The 27,340-nt window shown below is 34.1% G+C and overlaps 1 protein-coding gene across 3 annotated transcripts in view; it reads right to left on the bottom strand.

The window, feature by feature from the left end:
• The window catches only part of NOVA1 (NOVA alternative splicing regulator 1), a gene marked incomplete at both ends in the record, with an annotated part of 139,925 nt that overhangs the window by 36,200 nt on the left and 76,385 nt on the right, over positions 1 to 27,340 (bottom strand). The gene's annotated exons all lie outside the window — the stretch shown is intronic.

Raw genomic sequence — 27,340 nt, 5'->3', positions numbered from 1 at the left:
TTCCACTTTACCTTTTATAACCCTCCTACCTTACAGTATCCCTGTGATAACTGTAATCATTTACTGAGTACACAGACCTCAATTTCACGGTTGGAAATTATGAAAATTTGTACCAAATATCCCAGAAATTACTTCTGTTTAGAGTTATGCTGAATACTGTTCATGCAGGCTATCTAGACTCCATGTGACTACCTTCTAACCATCCATGGTCCAAAGTCATGGGAAAAAACTACACGCTTGTCAAATAGGTCTGATAGATTAAATATGTAATTATTCTACATGTAAGAATACTAGGCCTTTGGTGATAATGAAACAGAGGAGGGATGCTTTCCCACCACATATTTAATTTTAATTCTCTAGAAAGGCTTAGTGAAAACCTACATTGGCACATAACACCTGAAACTGCGCTGTTTGTGCTTCAAAGCACACTCCAGTCTTTATATCTTCCATTTCTTAAGTAACTAACAACTACAAGATGGCCAAACATGGATATAGAATTGTGGAAAAAAGACTTTTATTTTCTGTGACTAGGGTGTTGTTAGAGGATGTTGCACGGCTTTACCATATAGCAATCAGCGTTTTTTTACAGATTGGGTTACAGCATGATATATCCTCAATAAACAAAGTACATAAAAAGACCCCAGTATGGATCTTAAGGATACAAGTATGACTCTGCTATGAAACATACCACATTCTGCAGCCCATATATCAAACTACTTAGATAGGTTCCAGTTGAAAAACAAGATCTAACAAGATCCAACAGGAGTTAGAAAAATAAAACTTAAAAGGAAATATTGTAGTTTCTACTTTCGTTCTGCAGAAATACCAAGACAACCTAGTTGTACAAATAAAATTGATTTAAACCTTCATGTAGTACTTACTTCCACAAACACATTCTGTACATTTTCAACATAATCTAAGGATTTTTTTCATCACTAGGTTTTTACCTTTATTACGATATTAGTGCAATCCTGAAAACATAATACTGCCATGCAGATATATGCCAGATAAATATTTCTACTTAATGCAGTGCACATTTTGCTTCAAGATTAAAGCAGCAGAAGAAAAATAAAGAATTTAAGCCAGAGCATTACTTCAAAATAATTTTGTCATTGACATATTCCTAGTAAATATTACCAACATGATCACACATTAACCTTTTCTGATTTAAAAAAATGTCTTCCTACATAAATTAAAATTTCAATGTAATCATGAATGAGAAACAAACTGTTTTGTTAGAGTCTTTTCAACAAATTAGGATCAAAATACAGCTGATTTATTTTCCCTATACCCCAGACACTCTATCACAAAAGGAATTTTAAATGACATAAGTGGAAGTCACCACAGAAAATTAAAACTTGGTTCCTGGTCAAAGCTTCTTAATGCTTGTTCTTCCTACTTGGCTTCCTCCCTCTTTTGCAAACAACTCCTGTGGTTTCTGTGTAAAGCAATCCAGCTCTAAGAAAATGCTCTGGGGAGTCTTTACACTGCAGTATTAATTGTCTCCTAAATGATGAGATGTGATGTGGATTGATCAATGCAGCTAATGCAAGTGTTCTCTAGGTCAGCAGACAACACACTGAAACAAAACACAGATCAGGTTTCGTCCAAGCTACCAGAGCCTAATACAGAAAGCACTTAACAGGGATGACTACTGTCAAAACATTTGAAAGGAAAACAGTCGATGCTAAATAGGAATTTCATTAGAGCTGACACTAAGTGACTAAAGGGTATTCTACAATCTGTGTTATTTTAAAAAGTGCAAGGAAAATTTACTTTGTGTCACACTATGGACCAAACACACTACATTTTCGTCTGTATAAACCAGGATACAGTAAATGGAAATCACTGTTCATGAAAAAATACAATTGTGCAAATGCACATTTCACATAGAGTTTTAAAGTGCATCAAAACAGTAGCACACTTTCCTCAACGCTTGCATCAAGAGAAAAGATAAATTAAAAAAGTGTGGAGAAATTGTATACATGTACAGCTGGGAATTGCTTTAATCTTCTGAAGTGATGTTGTCGTATTCCTTCACACAACTTTAACAGCTTTTCACTCAGTAACAGAGTACAATAATTTATAAGAGCCACACAAAAGAAAACTGCCAGTAATATGACCAAACCGTATAGCAAAAACAAGCCTATGAATCACTAAAGTTGGTGAAATTTCTGACATTTTAAAAGCTTTTAGGCTCCATTAGTGTCTAAAGTAAACTGTCAGATTTTTTATAATTTTCAGTTGTTTAACAGTTGCGTTCACTCTTATTTTGCGAACAAAAGCTCAGACATCTATATACATACTTTGGCATATGTTTTTCAAAATATGTACTTAAAACATTAATCTCATTTTTTAAATAGCTGACAACGCCAAATTACCAAATAATCAGTGCATTTGGGTTTTTTTTGGATTTGCTTACATCAAAAACCAAAAAAGTGGGGTTTTTTTTGTTTTGGTGGGTTTGTTTTTTTTTATGTAAACATAGCCAATATAAAATTATTTTACATTTTTATTCATTTACAATTCAAATCAGAGTTATGTTTATGTATCATGTGTTTTCTTTTACATAGGAACAGATAAAGCATGTAGAAGAAAAGAATACTGTGACAGAAAATGACCAAATGTGCAGTAGATGGTCATCATCTGACTACATGCACATCCCAGAAAAAATACTTTCATTTATGAAATATAATACTGAAATAATACTGAAATCCACAAGAGAAGTTTGCATGTGCTTGTAAAATACAGAGCCCACTATCTGAACATACGCTGATGACCGCTACAGTAATTTCATGTTTACTTCTTCTAAGGAACACAAGTAAATACCTCAGTATTTGTATGTGCTCTACTTTTCAACAAGTAAAATGTGGTTTCTTTCCTCATATCAGAATTAAAATTCAATTTGTGCATCTATGTTTTAACTTTTTCTTATCTGAAGCAGAATGTAATTGCACAAAAATGCCTGTATATATTGCTAGGTTTTTTTAATGTGAAAACAGATAGGACAATATGTAAAATACGCTTTCTCTTCAGTTCCATAGGAAAAGGAAAGATGAAGCCCTAAGTATCCATCACGCAATTTGAAAGTAAGTAAAGACAGACCTGTTTTGAAATCCAAGAAGTTAGGCCTAGAAGTTAAACAGCCTGCAAGTTATTTTAATCATTTATTTTTCCTTCCATCTCCTTTAACTACCTAAAACTTTACTTTTGGCAATATCCTTGGCAGCCACCTCACATAAATTTTATCAAGAACATTTTAATTGTAGTTGTGAAACTTCAAAACAACAGACTACAAGCTTTTTCTCCAAGATGGAGAAAAAGTCCTTTCAGAAAGGACTTTCTGGCATTTGTATGACTCCATATACATTTAATTGGGCTTTTACATCAATCTTCAGGAGCATTCAAAAACCTAGAGTGCACAATGGATTACCAGCACAGGGTAATCCCAATGCATCCACTAATAAAATCTCCTTATATTTTTCCAGTGTACCATGCCAATTTCTTTGACACTGAAAGGGAAAACCTGACAGAGGAACCAAAGCTAAAACCTTAACTAAATGAAAGGCTGCACTACGATCTCTCTCATCAGCTTATTTACATTAGTTTTTTATTTGACAAACCACACTACAATAGTCTACTAACCCTAACATCCCCTACATTTGTTTTCTAACCCATGGTCAAAAGGCCTGTACAGTGGGATTTCATGTAACTACACTACCAGCTGCTTCAGTCTAAACTGGATCTTGCAAAAGCTCTTGCTAAAATTGAACTGCACTTTGACACCATGCCCAAGCAATGTAAAAAACTGTCAATAACACAGAACGTGAAAATCCGATAAATTCTTCCTTGCATATATTATTTCCTCTCTATGTTTGCATAAAACCTCAACCAATACAAGTCGGACAATAAAAATGTGGTTTATTCAAATGCATTAGCAGTATTTCACAATGCCTTTAAATAGATACAGAAAACCTCTGTTACATAAATGACAAAATGAACGCAACCTCATACGCAACAAATAAGAACATCCCACAAGTGTGCCAAGTGTCACAGAAATCTCAACGAGACTTTTTTCGCCTGAGGTCCTTATCTCCCTCCTGTCCTGTTACCTTTGCTTCTTGAGACAGAATTAATTGGTCTTAATATAGAGCTTATTCACATACTCATCACAGAGAGAAAGATCTTTCTCTCTCTCAGAGAAAAGTTCAGTGATCTAATAAAATTCCCAAACTTAAAGGAAAACAAGGGCTGATGTACTGCATTTGTTTTCATCCAGATGAAATAATTTTGGAATGATTTACAAAGAACACTTACACAATCAGGGAGTAAAACTTAACTTTCCTCTACTCTAAAACTAAAATAGCATTTTTTATGGCAATCCTCTGTTATAAACCACAGAATCCTTATATTTGATTTTAGATTTCAAGATTACTGATTGGATGCATTTAGCTTCATTGAAGTTGCATTCTTCTTTCAGAGAGAAAGAAACCTTTCCTTTTAAAGTTTCCCTTTAATGCTTCCCTCCTCCTGAAATTCTAAAAATTAATCTTTTCTGCAACTTCATTATACTTTACATGAGTCAAGCATCTAAAAAAAGCAGAAAGGTAGAGTACGTGGTCTAGTTCTTGAAACGCATTAGCAGATGTGATGATTACTATGTGCATGCACCTATGTATGTGACTTGCTGAAATCTGCAAAAATCCATGTTAGAACCTGGGTTTTTGCTAAATTATTGATAACATATTGATAACATATTGATAATGCATCTCCTAGGTGTGGCATATGGAGACTCGAGTATGTTCATACATATATACCAATTTATTTTGCATTAAGTGATTGCTAGAATTCAGATATTGAAGCTGTTCAAATTTTTAAATTCTGTAAGATGTATGAACTGTACAAGTTCTCAGAGCTGCGTGGAATCTTCATAAGTTTACACACTGTTGTGCTTTGGTCACAAAAGTGACTTAAATGAATCCAGGTTTAATTCACAGTTATTACTCTGAAGAAATTGTTTATTCTCATTTGAGAGAGAAACCTAGGAAATTAGAAATATTTAAATAAAAGGAAAACCCCAAACTTTTAAAGGCATGGAAGAGTTTATGAGTTATCTTACAAAGCAAACAAACCATTGAATATAAACCATTTTGTTGGATATAAGCTAAGGATTCAGTGATGATTTTCCAAAATAAAAATTATATAAAGAAAGATGAGGAATTAGTAATTATTGTTATACTGTTATGCATAAGACAGAAAACAAGAATTACACCTACTTTTCTTAAAGGGTTATTGATAAAAACACCATAGAGTCCACTGCAAACAATGGTAAATTTGCACAAAAACCAAAGGCAAAGGCCATATAGTTTGTCTTGCTATGTTTTACGAATGAGTGATTTTAAGATGAGAAACATTCAGAGAGAAAGTTATGTTCAAATCAATGATAAAGGGCTGCAGTGAAATTAAGCACAGACTATTTATGTTTGGGATGTCCCTGGAAAATAAAGGCTCTAGATCTATGAGTGCTTCTGTCCATAGTTTGAGGTCATTAAGTTTTTTTGCAATATGTTTGGGAAAATGGGTGTTATAATGTATTCTTTTTAAAATTATGACATACAACTACTGTTTAAACAACCAAAAATGAAAAGCAACCTGATTTAATCATAATATTAACATGTAACTTTAAAAGTAGTTAGAAAGGGATCAAGAAAAAATGTTTGCATTTTGCTGATATTAAATTACATGTCGGAGAAGAACTTCCTCAAAATAGTATTTGTGGAAACAACCTCCTATTAATTTTCTCTTTTACCTCACAAATAATTCAGTAAATAGGTTAAACTGTCATCACCTCATCTTCACTTTCATTAAGATGGAAAGTGAACACATTTCCTATAGGTGTCTGACCTCAAGAACAAACCTATAACAGCCACTCCCTTCCTCCCCCAAAAAACAATGGGAATACAAAATATAGAATTTAAACAGAATACCAAATATTTAAATTTATTCATTGCTTTTTAAAACTTCTGCCTATTAAAAAAATAAATTCATTAGGTGCCTGAAATTATGTGACATAAAGGATAAAGAGGGCTGCTTCAAATTCTTTTTCCTTGCCAAGGTAATATGGTTGATGGGCAGCAATATGGTTCTGACTAACATAAATACTTTTACAAAAGGAAACAGGCTTGCCACTACGGTGCTTATGAGTCTTTTCTAATAGTGTAATAGGATAATTTTCTTATTCATATATTTTTAAGAACATATAGTCCCTGGCATGTTGCATAGGTAGTGCTTTTCCCCTATCAGTGAACAGGATCTAAATAAAACAAACACCTTAATAAAAATCTAATACCTAAGTTTGATGAAAATGTGAAGGACTGAGAAGAAAAAGCGTTCAAAATCATTAAAAAACAACCATACACAACACCATCAAAAGACCAATTCTTTCGGAGAAAGAGCTGACCTTATTTTTGGAAGACGACTGCAGAGTAGAAAAAAAAAATTACATGCATTTTTCAAGATATCTGGAATGAATTTTCATATCAACAAAAGCACTTCAGAATATTTTTCATGTAAAGTAATGTTCAGTTGGCAATTACAGCTTTTATGCTATGCTATAGTGATATGAACTTTTGTTAATAGAGCCTCCTACACACACAATTACCAAAGGAAAAAACCTCACCCATTTAAGCAGTAAAATATAGTTTGAGATATTGTAGGAACTGATACATCTTATAATTTAGAGTGATAACAGTTCAAATAACCAAGGGAGCTTTTCTCCTCAAAAAATATTTCTCAAAATCCATAGTTTAAAAGCCTGTGAAAAGCTTTAGAAAATCCTTCTAGATACAGCCAGTTGCTCAAGAAGTCAAATCACTTACTGCATTATTACGTGTCTGTTTGGAAGAAGCAAATACCAAGTTTCAGATGAGTGAGCTGTAATCAAGGTTTGTATTAGAGATTAAATCAAAATATTCGTAAATGTATGTAGAGTTTTATATATAAGGCAAGTAAATATTGACATTGTTCATGAAAACATGATTTTACTAGACTACACTTATAACTATTGAATACATTTTAATTTGTCATGATCCTGCAATAAATTACTTTTATCTAGTGTTCAAGATGAAGACTAAAATCATTTCAAGCAGGAATAAAATATCAAGAAAAACACTATAGCATTTGTATTATAATAATTATTCAACACCCCAGGTCCAAAAATAGATAAGGACCCATACACCTGTTATCAAACTAGGAAGAATTTTGTCACATTAAGATGATCTCAGATTTTGATGCAGTCATAACAACCCGCATACAGAATAGACACATACAAAGAGACATGCATAAACACAAAGGCACATATATTTTCATACCTTGCTCCTTATATTTTCCTCTCTAAATGGCAGTTCAAATCCATATTCTACTCATAGTAGGATTTTAGTTGCTGCATGTTTAATTAAATTCATTGCTCTCCTATCAGTGGATTTCTAGTATATATGGTGTATATAACTCCTGACTTCCATACTGTAACCATTTTATAGCGTAACCCTGTTGGTTTTAATACAAATGGAATTTATCTCCCTCTAAATTTAGCTTTCTTTACACATTCAGTCTAGTCTAGCTGTTTATGACAGACAAGGATATCTATGAACAGTGCACTCCATCTACCTATGGATAAAATCATCCCAAAGACACAAAGCACTCACCCTTAAGTGAGTATTAGCTCAGATTAGACACTAGGCTCCTCAAAGACTCTCTCTTACATACATACATATAACGTTATACCACTTTTTAGAGACAGCTACAACATGTTGAATTACTCTTAATACTAAAACTAAAATAATGATCATTAGTATGATATAATTACACTAACAGTATTACCTGGATGTAGGAAAAAGGCAGTATGTAAAATGATTTTGATGCAGTAAGAAGTCAACTGAAGTGTCAATGAAAAGACATCTTTCCCTCCAAAAGCAAATGTCAGAATCATTTTCACCCACCAACAGATTGATATAAAATCACAAATATTTTGCTATATAAAAGTCAACAATGAAAGGGAATAGAAAATGTTATGCAGGAAGAACTGTTTCTAAATAGAACTTTTTCACATTTTTTTGCACTGGATGACAGCTGCTCTTTATTTTTGTAGCCATCACATGGCTTTTCTAAGCACTCAAAAATTCCTGCTTCACAGATATTTGCTAAAATATTTTAACTCTTGTATAAAATTACCTTTAAAATGTCAGGGTAGACATAATGACTTTGGCAAGTTCAGTATCAATGAGCTATAGATCTTGTGGAAATTAATTTTTACATTATCTAAAAAAACCCAAGGAAAATGAAATAAACCCATAAAACAAAACCCAAAACAAACAAACAAAAAAAAAAAAACAGACAAGGTTATGAATCTTTTGCACACTTTCAGCATTCAGAAAGAGAATAGGATGAAGTAAAGAAAAGATCTCTATGTCTGTAAAACAAGAGTAAAATTCCCATAAAACATGAGCAGTTTTTATGAGTTATTTTGAGGGTATTTTCAACTCTACAAAAGAGTAATGTGACAATTTAATGGTTACACAAATGCTACCACATTTCAACGTTTACATAACTGGATTTGAGGAAGTCTGGGCAGCTATCACATACAACTTTATTCATCAAAAACAGGACTGAAGAAATTTTTCCTTGCTTTTGAAGAATGTGTGGGTCAAGCATTTCTGATTAGAAACTGAACGGTGTCAAAACTTATCTGGAATAAATAAATCCAAAACATTAACAGCCACATCAGCATTATCACCTCCTTAAATCTATGGATATTGCCAGTGAAGTAATTGAAACTTCACAAACAATAAGTCTGCAACATAAATCTGACTGTGAGATAAGAACCTGGACTGAATATACTACTAACCTACTGAATTTACTACTGAGTTTCATTCTCAACATTTTTGTTCTGTAATAAGAACATAAATTTAAGCCAATAAATAGGCCACTACATTCTTTTAGATGACTTAAAAATCAGAATTTTTCTTGCATTACACCAAACCTACAACTATTTTAAGATTAAATTTTTCTTCTCTGAGATTGTTCAAGGTTATTAAGCAGTTGATAATGAAAAATAATAAAAGTTGTCACATTAAAACAAGATGATCAAATCTAATCACACATTGAAATTGTGACTAGAAAACCTTTCCTGGAAGGCAGAGTAAACATTTACTTTCACATTGCTATGAGGACAAAACAACCATGTGAATTAAAGTTATGTTTGCCCTAATGAACAAGAAACATATATAAACCAACATGAAACAAATAAACCCACTTGAAATAAAACTACATTTGTATATACTATGCATATTCTTTATGCCTGATGAATAAATCTCTCCCCAAATTAAACCACAAGGTGATCATCATGCTCAAAAAATCTCCCCAGAAATCAGTGGGAAAGAAGAATCTGCATCTCATATGACTCCAATATGCAGGAGTTTTTCTACTGCTATTATTTCAGAGAGCCTCCCGTGGGCTGCAATTTCTAATGAATCTGCCTAAGTTGCTGATGCTTTGATACTCCTCCACAGCCCTAGTGCGCAGTGAAGTAACACTAGCTTCACAGAATTAAAAACTTCACCAGTTCTTCTCCTGACTAGGCAAAGAAAAAAGACAAGTTCATCTCTCAAAATCAGACTCTTGACTGATACAAATACATACAGAACTGTCTCCTTTGCTTGCCGGAGATCTTATCGTTACAGGATGGGAACAGAATTAAAAATTAAGAATGTGAACTTTGAAAACACTGTTCCATTCTAAGTACTTGTATGAATTCTTTATCAAAAATGACCCATTTTTGCCCTCAACAGCTCTCCACAATCTTAAATCTGTTTCCTTCCCCAACACTAATCCAGGGATGCTCATACAACTTCTCAGTTTGTGCAGCAGGGAAGTGTTGTTGCCAAAATCTTGGCAATAAATATTTATTTCGGTCTAGAAATTAAAAAAAAAAAAATAAAATGCAGTAAATCGTTTCTAATCACAGATAGAAAGAGCATAAACTGAGTGAAAAGTGCCCACTGATATCTGATTTGGACTATGTTTCACACCTATAGTAATACTCTTTTCTGAAGCTTTAATTTGTACGTACCCAGAACAAGTCCATAACTGAATGAAGCTTCAGTGACAACAGCATATCTTCTGCTTTCACAGTTTAGAAATTGTAAGGGGACTATTCTCAACACCGTTATTGACCAAATATATCAGAATTATGTCAGGTTTTAAAATCTACCTGCTTTCCTCCACATCTCGTTTTAAGTTTCTATCCACAACCTAATGAAGCCGCGTGAAATAGGAGTGAAATTCCTACTCATTCTGAAATTTAGTTTAACACTAAATAAACAAGTGTTTATTTTAAAAGGTGTATAATTCCTTTAACAACCAAGTGATACACCCTAGAATGGGAAAAAATAGATGCAGTACATTCCCTATTCTCTGATCATTCATGAGATTCTGCATTAAGTCAAAGGAATTGTTTTTCCCATTTGAAAAAGAACTTTACAGCATAATCAGATTTCTTAATCTTCTCACAGACAACCTACCTAAATCCATAGATTGTTTCCTCCTGCATGATATAAAAAGCTTTTTGTAAAAATCTCCACTCCTGATAATAAACAAGATCAGAATCATGATAAAAAACACATTTGAAAAATCCAAATAACATAATTAGGCTGAAATTACTAAAGTTTATTTATTAGATTTGCATCTTTGTGTCTAAGAAGGTAAGAAAGTGCAGACTTTGAATGAAGTTTCTCCTAGAGCTGTCAATTTTCTGAAGACAGCAAATACAGGCATCAATTGATGCCTTCCTTCAGTGGAGGCCTTTCATAGAATCATTATCCAATCCACAGAAGCTTACCTTTACAAAGCATTTAAAAATTTAGTATCAGACTTTGTCAAATGTGGATTATATTAGCAAAGGGTTCAACATTGTTTCACAGAAACATCAGGATAGTTAACACTGAGGCTGATCGAATAAAGTGGTTTGCTAAAAACCTTCTTAAACAGTGATCTAGTCAGAGACAATAATATATGCATATACTAAAAAAAGCCCAAACTTGACCAATTATACTTTTGTGGTTTTGGCTTTTTCTATGCTTTTGATAAACTAGGACTGCATATTTTGAAATTTGCCTTTCAATTAAATGTATCAAGTTTTCTTATCATCAAAAATAACACCCATAGAAACACATTTATGAAGCAAACCAAATACCTTTGAAGGGACTCTTGCAACTCTATCTAATCCCTCCTTAAGGCTAGCTTCTGAGTTGAACTTTTTGACCAGCAAACAAATACTGTGTGACTTAACTACTGTTTTGTGTAGAAAATGTATATTTACTTCTGTAAATAAAGCACAGATTTTCTTATTACCTCATTCCCATGCACTGAATTTGCATTTGTGGCTCAAAATACATTGGCAAATTTTGAGTGCCATGACACAATCTGATACCAAGATCACTGTGAATTACATCTGTGACAGTTATATTCTGAGATGCAATTTTATGAGACCATGATCATTCCCACCTCGGTCACTACATTTCTCACAGCTTTTTGTACCACCCCTAAAAAAGCACAGTTCAGACTGTAGGGTTCTAGATATGATTAAATTATTGAAATGATCGAAAACAAAGTATTAAGGCATAACAGAGAAGTTCATACATGCCAAAGGAAAGAAATAATGCTTTATAAGTCAATACTAAATTGAACAAAAAGAAGGAAAAATGCAAGAGCTTAAACAGTAAGAGCTATTTTAGCTTGAATTACTAAATAATGAGAAATACAAATGAGGTACAGAAATACATTTTAATCTAAAATTTAAGGGTTTAAATTAAAAATAAGCATAAAATATGTCACATTATTCCGACGATTATAGTAAGCCTTCTTTTGTACTTTTTAATTTCTACAGTGGTTTTCACTGCAGCGTTTGCTGTAAGGCTGTACTTTGTTTGCCTTACTAATCATGAATATTACATGTATTGTGCTCAGTCTTAGAACATGAGCCTTTCTATATTTGTAGGTTTCCTGCTAACGTGCTACGGAATTCAAAACCTATGGGACTTTGGGACTTTAATTTAAGCCTGTGGCAACGAAGATGCAGCTGTTCATTTATAAGCAATCATCACAGCTACAGAAGTTATAAGATTAAATTTGAAAAGCCACTTTCCAGAACTTTCAAAATGATTAAATTATAACAGAATCAGTGCTATTTTGTATTAGAAATATTTTTACTCATTAACTTTCTTCCAAGTTTAAAATCAAACCAGACCAATTTTCCATAGCATTCCACCTGAGCTTGCATCAGGTTAGCATTGCAGATTAGGTATCAGTATTTGATTATTATTGTAATGTTTGCTCCTCACATACATAATTAGAATATATTTTCAACCATGACCCAGTCATGCATCTTTTGAGGTTGGCATTATAAGTTTTATTCTACATTGGCTCAGGTGCAACTCAACACTGCCATCAGAACTTATTTAAATGAAACTACTTCTATCAGTGAATCAAACCATAATTATAAAGTACTTTTACTATTGGTATTATAGAAATGCCTTCCAATAAAGCTATAAACAAATCAAAAAAAGATTTTATAGACATACAAAAACATACAGATCTGATCTCTGTTAACTTCTACATATAGCAACATACAAAATGTATTTTTTTACAGATACAATGGGACGGTTGCATTTCTGTGCTAGAAGTTACTTTTTAAGTTAGGATACTCTATTTTATAGTCCTAGGATAGCATCCAGGGTGCAAAGGGCTGATCATAACAGTCCAAAAAATCTCTGAAGTAGTGATAAATCTGCATTCCTGCAACTAAAGTCCAAAATTCTGGTTGTGTTAGGTGAGACCTTAGCAAGCATGGCAAGCAAGCTTGCAGGACAGTGACAAGATGATCAACTAATACCAATGAAAGTAGTATTTTCAGATAGATAATAGAAGAGTTCCCATTAAATTGGTTCACTTTCCAGATAATAAAATGTTTCCCTATGTGCACAGATACTGTAAAGTTTAATTCCCAGCAGCTCCTTAATATCTAGTCCTTAGTACAGCCATACTAAAGAAAAGTTTCTTCTCCAGTCCACACGTTAAGGACCAACAAGATATTAATACTTTACCAATGCCCAAAAGCTAAGACAAGACTCACATTTTCTCTCTTTCCTCCTCTTTTCCCCAGTGAATTTTTTTTTCTTCATTAAAAAATTTACCCTTGGAAGGCATTGTTTCCTAAAGCACAGAAAGACTCTCAAAAGACAAAATCACACAGGTTTTAGGATCTTCCTACAAAGTAGCTTTTCCCCCCAGATCTAGCCAGTGACATGAAACTCTGCAACAATAATCCTCAAGGAGGTCAGAGTAAAAAGTTTAAAGATTTCCACATCAGACAGGGGCTCTATTCAAATGCAGTTTCACCTTTTCCCTGCAGACACCCTAGGGACTTCCTTCAGTAGCACCAGACAGACATAAAATGCAAATAAATGTGAAAAGACTAGAAGCGTGTGGGGTAAGCTGTTGGTTAAGAAAATTGGTATCTTAAAGTAGAATGCCCAGAACTATATGATTTGGGTTGCTGTGAGATCATGAGCTCAGGTAGGTGAGAATTATTTAAGTATGCAATATAAGGAATTTTCACTCTTGTCCACTTGTCATGAACCTTTCATTTTAATACCCTTCAGAAAGAAGCTCTCCACAGCAGCAGTGAAAATCAGAGAAATATGACAGAAAAGCCACCTGGGGCTTTGTTCTACATTTATTTACAGTGATGAGCAATCACCAGGAGAACTGCCTTTTGGCTAAGTAAAATATAGGCAGCATAAAGGAGACTTACAAATATGAAGACATATGTACTAGGCAGCTCTAAAAGTTGTATTTCCTTATCCATCACATTACAACCAGTCATCCCTTAATTAAAAGTTAAAGATGATGTACCTCTCTGATAAAATTTTAGCAATATACAATATTTTATTCTATTACTTGCAGAAGGTATTGCTCACATTATTAAAGACTGTTTCACATGGCATGTATCAAAAAAGAAATGTAAGCTTTCATTTTGCACTTCCAGTTTGTCCTTTCCTGACTTAGCAGTAGAAGTATTGAAAAACTGCAACTTTAGTTTTATTGAAGTTAAGATGTCAAACTTAAAATGTCACATACTGCAGGTTTACACAAGTCAGTCTGCTCCAGAATTCTGGCAAAGTGATGCAAATTTTCTGTTCAGTATTCAATTTTTACTATTGTGTCCTGTTAGTTGCATTTCTTTACAGGTTGACTCCAAATTAAATCCTCTAAAGGATTTAATTTTTAAGACTGCACCTGTCTGATGCAGTCACTATGAGACTGTTACAATGGTAACATGTAATATAATCTAATGTAATGCTAACGCTCATTTGGGAAATTGATGAAACACCACCTAACTACTGTGAGACTGAAGAACTTGTCAAGAAATTTTAAGGTGTAAAACTCTCATGTGCTAGTGAAGATTAGAGGTCATTTTTCCTGAGCACAAGTTTGAATCTTGCTCAACTATCTAATGCATATCTGCCTACAATGATGTCATACAAAGCTCCTAGGAAATGTGCATACATAAACCACCCAGCTTCCTCACTGGGTCTATGGATGAATAGGCAAATCTAGGCTGAAATTATCAAGATTTCTCTACACATTACTCAAAAATACATTCTAAGTCAATTGCTATTCACATGCTTATGGTCTGTGTTCTAAGCAGTGGTATGGCTGAATAGTCTAGATAAACCCAGTAGGATAAAACTTTAGAATAAAAAAAAAATAAATAAAAATTTTAGATCACCAATGAGATCAGCTTTTCATTTGGGAAATTTATTTATTCCTTACCTTTTTAAAAACCAAGACAGAGACCAAATTCAACTGTATTCAAATCATATTCTGGTACATCCACAGACATCACTTGCTTAAGTAGTAAGAAGTATCTTTTGTGCTTGCAGTATTTCTTACAGTATGCAAGATAACACTAACTTTGCCAATCAACACTACAGTATCTCATCTAACAGGTCAGCTGGAGGGCATAAAAAAAATGATAAAGTGAACTACATCTTGCTGCAAATCCACCACAAAGGATTCAGACAGTTTGCTGGGTTTTTTTCCTATGTCAGAAAAAAAGAACACTATTCTTTAGATCTTGGAGGTTTATTAAAGCAAATGGATATGGAAAAGAAAGTAGGGCAATCAAAAATAAAAAGGATGAATGTAAGGCATTCCTTTGTCCATGGGGAAGGAAGATATCTTTATATAAATATGCATAGATGCATACATATCTCTCTCAAAGCATTTGAGAGTAAGTAAAATCCAAAAAGAGGTACTGTCTAAAATTTCTTAAATCTTTAATATGAAAGGCCTAATAAAAGAAAAAATAGAGAGAGCGGGCTTAGAGAAAACCCTAAACAATAAGTCATATTTGATAATGTTAATATCTTAAGTCTTCTTGTATCACCACCAAGCATTTTTCCATCTACAACTGTAAAGTTCTGCTGTCTTTGACTAATAAGTGTTTAGCATAACAAAAAAAAGGCAAATATAGAAGCAAAACAGCCTAACAACTGCCACTGCTTCTTTAGTCCACCTAAAATAAATAATTGCATAGGACATGATTAAACACAATTACACGAATAAATATAGCTTACATGCATGTATTTTTACACTTATAAGCAAGAGGCAATGCGATATCGTCACTATCAGCAAATCATCTTCATTTGCAAGGATGTGAATTTGAGCCACATTGCTCCCCAGTGGGTCAAAATTAAAATGGAAGTAAATCAATTTGGTAATTATTAATATAATAGACAAGAGCTAGGGTGGTAAGCCATCAATTCTAATTAAAGGCTGCAATTAAAGGATACTTCAATCAATCATCTCTGTGAAAAGTATACTCTATTGATTGCTACATTAATTATTAAAATCATATTAAAATAAAATTCAGATTTAGTTATCTGCCACCTACTTCAAAATAACATTCTGAGTCTTGTGATCTAAATCAATGATGTCATAACTAGGACTAAAATGTATTTTCTTTTTTATAAAGAACAATGTGAGACACTACCTCAGGTGCTCAAGTAGTACTATAGTCAAATACTTATTCTTAGAAAGGATGCACAAAAATTTTCTCTTCCAGCACAGCCTGTGTTACCATTAGGTCCCCATGACAGTCCTTTACTGCTTGCTTTTCCTCCAGCAAGATCTGTAAAATTACCAATATATGTGTTACGTACTCCAATTATAATATCAGACAATCCTAAACTAGGTATTTTAAGAACTTTTGGCACAGATAAAACCTGGATTTGGTTGCAAAAGCAAGGGGGAGAAGAGTTAAAGTACAATTCGGAGTTTTGTTGCTTAAACTGAAATAAAAGCAGATGGAAGCAGAGTTCATAGTTAAGTGACAGCCCATGGGGCCTTTGACTCAGTCATTTCTTACGCTCCCGTGAAGAAAAAGAACATAGAGAAGATAGCAGTGGAAAAGATAATGAAGTCTGCCACAAGTTAAAGCCAATCTCAGTTAAGAAAAGCCCATAAAAGATTGAAGCAAATAATCTGTCAGTCCCAAAAGCAGCAGAGCTATGGGTGTGGCAAGAATGATGAATAGCTGCTTCCCACCTTAGTCTTTTCAAACCAGAGCTTTTTAGTCTGGTACAATACAAACATTAAAAGTTGCTTCCGTGTTCTGAAGTACAGGTGTTATTAGTATTATCACATACAGGTTATTAATATCTTTAGTAAGCTGATGTAATGACAAGTTAGCAATTTACAGCTGAAACTCTATTTCAACTGCACAAGTGTAGTACCTAGTGTATCAACATAATTGCTTTGCTACCTAAGCAAATCAATTTCTCAAATACTATTTAAATGTTGTTTGGAAAGATCTGATGCTTACAAAGACCACAGTCCATTGACTCTGAAAGAACTACGAATATCAAATGCTACGAATATCTCCTTAAAATCTTGATTTTTGTAAAAAACTCCACCAAACTGTCAAATTCCACAGTTGATTTTAAGCTGGTAATTGTACCAGCAGGCAGCCAGGCTACGGAAATCTATGACAAAAAAATCTATGGATTTATGACTGCCACCCACTGCTACCGACTGCTCTGCAACTGCAAGCTGTAATCAGAAGAAAAATAATAAAAAAAACCCCAACCAAAAAGTCAACAAAAAACCCAACCCATGAAGGGAGAAAAGGAAGCAAAAGAAGGTAAAGCCGATAATAAAGAAGTACCTTCCTCCATTAACATCCATGCTAACAGAAATGAAAGTACAACTAAGCCCCTAGTAGCCAAAAATTCCAGCTGCTTCTTCAAAACTAACAGTCATCTTCAGAAACTAAAGTAAGGGTTTAAGTGAAGAATCTAACTAAATATCTATCTATCAATCAATCAAATCTTAATTGTGTTCCACCAACCTTAGCTTCCTTGAAAGTCAAGTATATAACAGCAGGCAATAGCAGCAGGTGAGAAGGAGCAGGCAAAGGCAGCAGGTGAGATTGGCTTTAGATGTCATATACTGTCTGGCTGAATGCATAAACACACATTTCAAAAAACCTACTATTGATTTAGACTCAATAAAATCAGTCTACTAAACCCACTACAAGACCAGAATATTTTTTTTCACTGAGAATATGTTCATCCAGAAGGCCGAAGTCTCCTGAATTACCTTATACCTAGAGATATCAATTACCTCCTACCTTCTATAATATTATATGCACATCATCTTCTCAAATCACTTTTAACAAATACAAAGAGTATTGGATATTTCAGACAAAACTTTACAACAAATATCAATAACTATTGTAGATCACTTCCTCAGAAATACTAAGAAAATAGACAATGATGATGATAACTCTTCTCTGCAATAAACTTTTTTAAGTCATCATGAATTATCACTGCCCACTAGATATTACTAAAACTTAATAAAACCGTAACAGTAAACATTTTGTAGACAATCCCAGTAAGAGTGGTAAATATATTTACACAGATGCATCAAGTTAGTTATTGACCTTCCTTGAATATATGCATTTACATAAAGCCAGCAAGTTAAAACACCCAATCTTTAATTACCTAGAAAACACCTGGGGCATAACAACAAAGCAACAACTACTATCAATTTATGCAACAGGACTATTGTGCTCCTCCAAGTGCCTCAGACTCTAGGGACAAGATTTTAAGAGCAGTTACATTTGTACAGTAACTGGTGCATTCAGTTTTCCTCACAACAGTGATTTAAATGGCTCAGAGAAAGAGTTATCATGCTGAATGTAGTTAATCATCAAGGATTAGGCAAGCTGGCTTACAAAATTCTTTTTTTTTCCTATCATATGAAATTGCTTAAAAAAATTAAAACTAAGCAATCAGATTCCACCTATTATTAACAGGTCTCAATTTTCACTGACTTTGCCATGAGAATCAGACATCCAAGCCCAAAATTTATAATATACTAGGAACAAAACCCACTTACCTAGACTTAATTGTAGAATTATACCCCATACACAACAGTACTACTTTTACACCTCATTAACCAAAGGGTTAGTTTGGTTTTAAGTTGTTTTTTAATCAGACATAGCTTTTACAAAACTATTTCTAAAGCTGTTTCTACAGTAACAACAATTTTTAAACAGAGACACAATTACATTTTTGTTTGCTGGTACATTACATAATAAGCAAACCAAGAGTAATTAGTTAAACCAACAGTAATGATTCATATTTCTTTTTCTTTTTGTCTTTGAAAAATAGTACAGTTTATGATAAGAAATACTGCAAATATTTGAGTATGATTCTTACAGAAAATGTATTTTAATATCTAGCCAGGTTTTTTATGTTAAAATTCTTTTAAAAATCATTCACTTTTGGTAATAGTCTTAAGGGTACTTGCCAGAAACATATGGACTGTTGTTCTGGCATTCTTTTCAAAGCTCCCTTACTCTGATTCATCACTATTAATTTTATTTACATTGCTTTATTGTTTACAGTTATGATATACATTATCTGTCAATGTTAAAATACAACTGACTAGTTTGTCAGTTTATTTCCCAAACCAAACGATAGTGTTTTTATCTGTCTTATCCTCTATGCACTATTCCCTCCTAACAAACACAGAAGATTAAAACACCAAAAACACTTTACTGAAATAACTAAGACTAGAAATTATTATTTCTAGAATTAGAATTTTTTAAATTTAGGATTTCACTAGATCGTTATAATAGAAATTTAACATTTTACTGTTCTAAAGAATTACATTATTTCAAAATAGAAAAAACCCAATCTTGTATACCATCATTATTTTTTTTCACAATTATTTACAAACAATATCTTAAGTCTTGGTGAACAGGCTGTTCGCAGGGGATTGTTATACTGTGGATGTGGTAATCTGTGTTTAACTACTTAAAGTACAACAATGAGTTAAAACAGAAACTGAGGAAAGCTTTACATTTTGCAGATTAGTGGAAATAATCAGACCACTGGTGAGTTTATGGATAATAAAAAGCAAAAATATAATCATTATGTGTGTAGGTGCAGACATTGAAGGTCCTGACCGACATGTGCAAAGAGAATAAAATGGGACATGGAGCTAAATCAGTCATTACCCCAGTTGTACACAACCCCCTTCTGACAGATGCTACTGCCCCCAAAACAATGGCATCTGATCAGATTAGAATGAATTCCTGAACCTTCAGTTTTTAGCCTAACACATAAGGATAAACCAAAAGTGGAACTAGTTTACTTTAATACGCTGGGCTGAAACCTGTGGTAGTTCAGGAGCTGACTTCCGAGTAGATCATATGCTCCTGTCTTTAGGACAGAAACAGCTATTGCCAGGGCTGCAGGCAGCAGTAGCTTCAGTTGCCTGCTTTTTAACCCCTCACCACATCTGCCAGAGCCTTACTGTGAGAGAAACATTATAAATGCTCTGACAATCAGTGTAAACACTAGAAATATAAGAATTACCATAGCAGTAAAAATTAGTAGCACCTTGTTCCCACAAGTAGTGTCAAGCATTTAAACGGAAAGAACAAACCCCGCCTTTGATAGGTAAATATGAATTACAATCAATTTTAATTTAATATTCTTTTACTATAGTTTACTTTGCCAAAGTAGCTTAGTCAGATCCCTCTCTACACACTTAAACATTCATTATCTCACGACAAAACACAAGCACTCTTTGACTTTGGCATATTTGTATGTAGTAACAAAGGCTTTGAAGCTTTCTGGAAAAGAATGTAAAACCCAAATTATCACCTGACACATGCTAAATTTGTCATCAAGAAAACTTGAGCAAATTACAACTTTGGAGAGAGATTCAGAATGAATTGAAAGTTTGTTGAGCTATGGTGCTAAACGTGTATGCAAGCAGAACTGAAAACTAAATTACAGAAGCTCTACTCCACAGTCCCGTTCAAGTAATTGTTTATTTTTCCTACTGTTTAGGTTTCTCACATTAGACACAATGCAAACTGTGACTAAAATTAGTTTACCATATGAAAGTTTACTGCTGTGTACTTTATCATCCTCCTTTATCCAAGCGCTTATTAATTTCCATTTATCTTATTCTTACTCTAGTTTTGGAAAGCATTAACCATAGTATCTTAATTTACTCAGCTAACACTACGAAATGCATCTGAAACTGGAATTTTGGTAGGATGAGAAATGCCATTAACTCTTTAAACCTCAAAAGTGTTGTGAAATGAAGATGAGGACCAGTGACTACAGACGATGCTTACACTCCTAAACTGAGTAAAAGTATGACCACAGCAACAGTCCTTTTTTTTCTGAAGCAGGATGAATTCAAGTAGTGCCCTGATAAAGAAAGGACTGAAAAGGGTCAGATTTTGTAGAAAGTATTCAAATGGTCTAAACAATTAATCCATTCCCTGTCTGATAATATCTCGAAGCCTATTCAAAGCAGTTAGCAGGTGTGAACTAACTACTATAGCATATGTTTCCTGTTGTGCTGCTTTTGTTCACATCCAGCCTTATCTATAGCATAAAAACAACAAAACCAAACCAAACTCAACTTTGTACAACTGTATTTCACTTTAAAATAATATATAAGACCCTATATTTAATAGAAACTTATTTGTTCCGATTTACAATAAAGGCTATTCTTGATCTCCCAGAAATGTATATGAGCAGCTCTGCTCTGAAAAAAAAAAAAACACTGTAGCTAAAAATATCTAAAAATAGCTTCATTTTCACATAAGTATGATTCTACGGTTCTCTTTCTGCTGGCATTCAACCAATCAGGTAGCTTTAAATCACATCAGTAAATTAAAGAAATGCAATCTGATTAGTGCAATATGCTCAAGTGATTCACAATGAACAGAGACCTCATAAATGCCCTAGTTTCCTTGAATGGACCGAGGTATTAATTTCTTTTTAAAGGAACAGTGCTCATTTTTTTTTTCTTCCAGAAGAGAGGAAAAAAAAATGTTAAAAGTGGTAGCAATCAGCAAACGGTATTTTCCCATTTCTTTCAGAGACGTGGGGTTGTGTGGTTTGATTTGTTTTGTTCTTAACAGAAATGGTTCTACTTGAATCAGTATTATTTTCAGCTGTCTCAGTGTTCCTAAGCTGACGATCTTAATATTGTTTTTGAAAACACAGCATGATAATTTTGGACTAAAAAGGCTTAGGTTTTAAACAGTGGGCATCTAATTTTTTTCTAACCTTTAAGCTTGAGAGCAGGGTACATTGTAGAGTGAGTCACAGAATCACAGAATGTCAGGGGTCAGAAAGGACCTGGAAAGATTCTAAAATATATATATATTGAACTTAAACATACTAAATTTTTGGCAATAATACATTATTCACATATGTGGAAACTTACCTATTTTCTATATAAACTAGAGGTCTTTTCCACATCAACAGAGGATTAATTACCAATCACTGCTTTGATTTAATGCCTATTAAAATTCTAAGGTTCTGGGAAAGATCTTTTCTTCACTGATTTTATTAAAGTGCAATTATTCACAATTTACGTTTCTGTCACTGGATGACAAAGAATAATGCATAGGAGATGTTCTAACTTCAATGGCAATGAATAAAGTGAAAAATGAAGGGAATATTACACAGGAAAATTTCAACCTTTAACTCTTATCAAGTAGAGTCCATCGTATAAACAATATGTGTTTCTAAAATACACCCTTGTTTAAGATAAAAAAAACCCTAATTTAAAACATGAAATTTAGTATTTGAATTCAAAACCTGAAAGTTATGATTTCAAGTTCCACCTAATAAAAACGCAGGCAAAGTTGACCTGAGGTTTAAAATTAAAATGAGCTCATTTATTTGGGCTTCACTGAAAAGATCCCCAAGCCCATCCCAAGCAGGTATCAGTAACATTTACATTCTTCAAAACAGGCATCTGGAAAAATGAAGTAAAATTCTCCAAGACAATTCAAAGATATCACAGCTGAATAAATCTAGAAACGTATCAAGGTAAAAAAACTGGGTTTTGTTTGTTGATGATGATCATGGGGAAAAAACATGCAAGGTGATTTTTTTCTCCAATAGCTTCAACCAGCAACCAAAGTCAGTCATAAAATACCAAGTAGCAAAATCAAGTTGTCACAACAAAAGAGTTCCTCACTTATTCCAATACACTTTCTCCAACTTAGACATTTTTCATGATAGCAAAGGATTATACTAGTGAAAAATTATGTTGCAGAAGGAATCTAAAATTTTTGAGAAGTAATTTTTATTTTGTAAAAAGAGCCTCAAAAATAAAAGGATTAGTTTTCAAATATTTAGCAATTTCCCTCATTAGTCATGCATATTCAAATATACATTATAGGAAATTTTTCTAGTCAGCTACGCTGAGGACTTTAATTTTATGCAACATGTGACTATGTTTCAACATTAAAATTGCAGGTGGAATCCCAAACTTTTGTTTTATTTCTGCACTGGGAAGGACAGGATAGGACTGTCAAATTTGGCTTCATGTTTTTATGCCTTATTAAATGAGCCAAGTCCTCATCTAGGATTTTTAAGTTTATTGAAGATTGCAACTACCTTTGCAAAAAGTACTATATTCATGTTATTTTATATAATAGCTATGTTTTTAATTACATGGAGATGATTCCAAACAGTAAAAAACAGGATTAAAACCAGGATTTTTATCTGCCTCAACAGAATAAACTGAAAATACATGTAAACCAGTTCTCTAATATTCTAGTGTCTTTATTCAATAAGCAGGTCACCATAAAACTAAGGGAGATCTGCTGGATAATTAAGCACATAGCTAGATAACATATATTCTTTAGGGAAAGGAAAAGCAGCTCACTCTTGCTGTTAAATGGTTATTAATTGTTCACCTAGGATGAAGTTAGTTAAATCTGACACTGTATTTTTTATTTGGTACATACATGACTTAAGCTGATATAACAGTTTTTATTTACCTTGTCCATTTTCCTGAGAAAATTCAATTTATGTAGTGAAATTTCAGTAGGGGTATTATTTAAAGGATGTAAACCCCTTTTATTAACAAATTAATTTATTCCTTTAGAATGATAAGGCAAACAGAAATTTTATTTTCATTAATACACTGGTTTTGCAAACATGAGAGAGTATTAAATCCTAGTTAAAAATGCAGATCTCTGTTTTCAGAATTCTATGTCTTTTCAAATTCCTTTTCTAGTTATGTCATTTTTTTTTACATTATCTTGTTTCAAAACCAGGTTACTATGAAGGGGTTTTTTTTTTTAGCTTTACAGGATAGTTTTGTGTTGTTTAAGCTCCAACAGGCACGAATAGTTACAGTACACAACTATCTACTCACATATAGGGAGATATGTAAGAAAGATACATTTTGTTCATGGACTTCATAAGGAAGCCCTTTCCTGCCACTCGCTCCACTCCTCCCACATAACAGAATTATTTTGTATCCCCTGCAATCCTGCACCCCCCACTGCACTTTCCCTGGTTCATTCCAAACATCACCTTCCCCAGACAAGCCTCACTCTGTGTACAGCGTAGTGCATTACTGCATACATCTTCCCCATACCACATTGACATAAAGGTGAGGATCTAAGGTCAAAAGGGAGAAAATTAATCTCCTCAATCCTTATTTCTGTGGCAAAACCCATAGACTCCTGATAACCATGAACAGACATAGGATTTGCGCTCAAGCCCCTTCACCAGCCTGGTTGCCCTTCTCTGGACTCACCTCAGGACCCCAAAGCCCTTCTTATGGTGAGGAGCCCAGAACTGCACACAGTACTCGAGGTGTGGCCTCACCAATGCCAAATACAGGGGCACAATCACCTCCACAGACCTACTGGCCACACTATTTCTGATACAAGCCAGAATGCCATTGGCTTTCCTGGCTACCTGGGCACACTGCTGACTCATATTCAGTCTGCAGTCAACCAACATCCCCAGGTCCTTTTCTGCCTGACAGCTCTCCAGCCAGTCTCCCCCAAGCCTGTAGCGCCGCATGGGGTTGTTATGTCCCATGTGCAGGACTCTGCACTTGTTAAACTTCATCCCATTGTCTCAGCCCATCGGTCCAGTCTGTTCAGATCCTTCTGAAAAGCGTCCCTACCCTCAATCCAATGATATGCAATGATATGCATTACATAATTTGGGATGATCTTTTCATTCTAGGAGTTCAGCAGGAGACCTACAGGATGCTTTTCCCAGTATACACTCCTTACATACAGACCAATGTACAAAGTTCCAGTGTATTTGAATTAGGTCACTTACAGCTAACTTCAATACAACTAACAATGTGCTTGCATTAATATATTAACCAGGCAGGCTTGTTAGCCCTGTTAAACACATAAAGTTGTAAGAATATTTTTAATCAATATCAACAGTCATCCTACAAGGGGTGCGGGATACAGCTACCTATAGTTCAGTTAGGTTGGTTTGTGTTAGACACTAAGAAAGGGCAGAAGTGTTATGCATTTCCCATTTTCTAATCAGTGCTGATAAATATGAGACCCAGCATAGGTGGCAGGTGTTCCTGCCAGGAAAAAAAAACAAAAAGGCAACTAAAAGCAACATCTTTAAACAGGCAGTGCGGAGCAGTCTCAATGCAAGATACTGCTTCATCCTTTTTTTTTTTTTTTTTTTGAACAAATTCTTTCTTGTACTTTTCTGAAATTGTCATTATTAGGAGGTCTCTGTAAAGTAAAACTGAATGCTTAGCATTAACACACCAAGCACAGTTCCCTGACATTATGTAACAGACACCCTCCCTCTCCTTTAGGAACAGCAGCATAGAAAGACCCTCCTATCCTAACCAAATCCACACAGGCCAGAGCTCTAGATAGAGCTGTAAACATTTAAAGATTCTACTATGAGTGAATCGGTATCTTTCAAGCAATAGACATAATTTAGAATTTCATTGATGCTGAATTTAAGCCTGACTTAAGTAAAAGTTCCCTGAAAGTATAAAAGTAATGAATGTTTCAGCTCTTAAGATTCCAAAAGTCAAATTTTACTGCTATTCATACTTGAACTCTATGAAAGTTCACCAAATGTGAAAAATGTCCTCAATTACCAGGTATCTACTGGCTGAGGACTGCCTCCCCTGATGACAATTACCAAACTGCATCTGAAATCAAGACACCACAAATACGTAGACACCTCTGCATAGGCAGATATGTGAAAAAAATACACAACCGATATGCTAAAACCTGCAAAATAATGTGTAGGATTTAACAAGTGTGAGCAACTCCATTCAGAACTCAGTTCCTAAAAATGTGTTTATCACAATTCACAGCTAGATGCTATCTTAACATTTCTTTTGATTATACAGAAAAGCTAAAAGAATGAATCAGTTACCTTCCCTCAGAAAGACTTGGCTTTTCTTCACAGCTATGTTCTCAGTATTGGTCAACACCCCTTCCCATTGCAATTCTGCCTTTTTTAATTTATTTTTTTAACAGAAGTAGGTGTTGGTTCAGTTTATCTTAAAAAAAAAAAAAGAGGTCCATAGAAGGAACAGGGCAATGGATTATGGCAATTATCTTGTCGTGTGGAACAGAACTGAAATTTCAGGTTGCTAGATTTTTAAGTGAATTAATTTGAAAATATTTTAATACAGAAACATTTTTTATTCAAAGGCATAGCGTATAATTTCTCCAAATAAAATGTCACATACTACCTTCAGAATCACAATAGGATAGAATGACTTGTGTATACATCAGTGGGGTAGAACCTATTCAATCCACCTCCCAGTATAACAGTCCCTATGTTACTTTTGAGATACTTATTTTGTTCAACATAACAAAAAAAAAATGTCAGCATTTCAAGAATAAGCCGTCTAGTTTTTCATGTGTCAAGAAACTGTGCAGCCACTTTTCATGCACACAGCTGCTGTCACATTTTCTTTCAGCACACAGCCGACAGACGCTCGACGTCATCCTAACGGTAACTAGCGTAAGTGGAAGCTCAGCAGCTCTAGGAGAAGCAGCAATTATGTTTATCACAGCTCAGGACTAGCTTCCCGCTTTTGAAACCTGCTTCCTGTTTGTGCACATGAAGCACTAATCTTTTCCCACCACCTGCATGGCAATTCTGCTGCTCCTCAACGGGATTCCCACAGCGTTCAAGTGCCATATCACCGTATCGACGGCAATCATGCAGCAGGTCTAAACAGATTCAACTTCTGACATACCTTCCTTTCGGAAACGTTTTTTTAACAAACGGTGAGTACAGTAACCTACACAAGTATATTTTAAAAGAAAGTGCTGTTCAATCCAAACGGCAAGAGTACAATATGACAGATGAAAAAAAAAATATCTCAACGCAAAAAGTCTGTGCAATCTAACTTAAGAGTCAGGCAGTCTAATTTAAAACACCTATAACTGCAGAAAAACAAACAGCAAGCTGCTGCTCCTCCAGCACGTACTCAGATGGAATTTTATTTTTGGCCACCCTAAAGTCCTTTGTTCCCGTTTCCTGCCTAGATTTCCCCTTTTCCTGTGCCAAGGCAAGCAGTTACAGTCAGGATGATCAGAAATAAACTTCAGAGGCAGATGTTACCACACAATTTGTTACATACTGGTAAACATGGTGATGTGTGTTTTCCTGACTATATACAGTTAAATCCTACTGGAATTAATCCTAGGTAATCATAAAGCAAAAAAAAAGTCAAACCATCATAAATACTGGCATTAACTCTCATGTCTAAGGATTTACTTCAAAATCACTAACTGTTTTTCTTTAATAATTAATTCTTGCAAAAAAAATTACTTTAATACAACATTAATGATGTGCAATTAAAAGACAAGAAAAATTTAAATTCTTCCGCAGCTTCTATATGCTCACAGAGC

The sequence above is a fragment of the Gallinula chloropus genome, assembly GCF_964237585.1.
Source record: "Gallinula chloropus genome assembly, chromosome: 4".
Taxonomy (NCBI): Eukaryota; Metazoa; Chordata; class Aves; order Gruiformes; family Rallidae; genus Gallinula; species Gallinula chloropus.
The sequence above is the reverse complement of the archived record's forward strand: the minus strand, read 5'-3'. Positions and strand labels throughout refer to the sequence as shown.